This window comes from Octodon degus, unplaced genomic scaffold, assembly GCF_000260255.1.
Source record: "Octodon degus isolate 3935 unplaced genomic scaffold, OctDeg1.0 scaffold00211, whole genome shotgun sequence".
Taxonomy (NCBI): Eukaryota; Metazoa; Chordata; class Mammalia; order Rodentia; family Octodontidae; genus Octodon; species Octodon degus.
Window position 1 is genome coordinate 4,458,714 of NW_004524787.1, and position 1,103 is coordinate 4,459,816.

A 1,103-nucleotide genomic window follows, 5' to 3' on the forward strand; every position below is an offset into this window, starting at 1 on the left:
TTAAATGTTTCAGGAAGTCTGAGTTTTCGGCACAAAGTCTGAAGTATTTTTTCCCTGGAAGATTCATCTGGAATACCTAGGCAAATTTCTCGGTCGAACCTTCCTGCACGCCTCAAAGCAGGGTCTAAGGAGTCTGGTCGGTTTGTAGCTCCGATGACTAGGACTTGGGTGGTAGCAGACACATTATTCAGATCATCCATGCAGGATAGAAGCTGAGCTACGATTCTCCATTCCATATCTTTTGAAGCAACTTCTCTTTTGGGGGTAATAGCATCAATTTCATCAATGAAGACAATGCACGGTGCACTTGACACAGCTTGTTCAAATAATTCTCTGAGCTTCTGTTCAGACTCCCCAGAAACTCCCGATACAATCTCTGGAGCAGCGACTTTCAGAATTGGCAGATCTAGTTCCCCAGCAACTGCATGTGCCAGTAAGGTCTTGCCACAGCCAGGGGGCCCATGAAGGAGAACGCATCGAGGGGGCACGATGCCCAGGTGGCGGTACACCTCTGGATGATGCATGTGTATGAACATCTGGCAGACTTCTTTTAACGTCCTATCGCTGCCTCCAATATCTTCAAACTTCATGCTGGAGATCTGCAATTCTGGTTGCTTGGCTTTAGCTTTGTTTTGAACGACAGCTTCTATTTCTCCATCTACTTCCTGAAGATCTTTCTTCCATTTGCTTTCTTTCCCCTTTATCTTGCCTTTCCTTTTTCTATCACTCTTAAGAGAAAAATCTTTTGTATCCTATACCACAGACATAGGCTTATGATCACTTTTCTCATCAGATGGCTCCATGAAAGAACTGTCTTTCCTTCCATCTGGGGTTCTGTCAAAAAAACATCCTCCCTCCAACTCTCTGGCAGGTATCTTCAAAGGAATAGAGCCTGCTTTAAAACTCAGCAGTGGTGTTGGAGCAGTAGATACTCCTCACGGCATCTCCAGAGTATTTGAAACAGAATCAGGATGTCCTGTGGATCTATGTAATCTTCTGCATTTGAATCACCATCAGAACTGAACCAGGTTTGAAACAAATGGACTTGGTGGACATATACAGAGTGTTCCACCCAAACACAGCTGAATACACATTTTTCTCAG

At 44.2% G+C, this 1,103-nt stretch overlaps 1 pseudogene; it reads right to left on the reverse strand.

Annotated features, from left to right (window-relative positions):
- Positions 1–996, reverse strand: part of LOC101575141 — a 25,841-nt pseudogene extending 24,845 nt beyond the window's left edge.
- Positions 997–1,103: the final 107 nt, after the last annotated feature.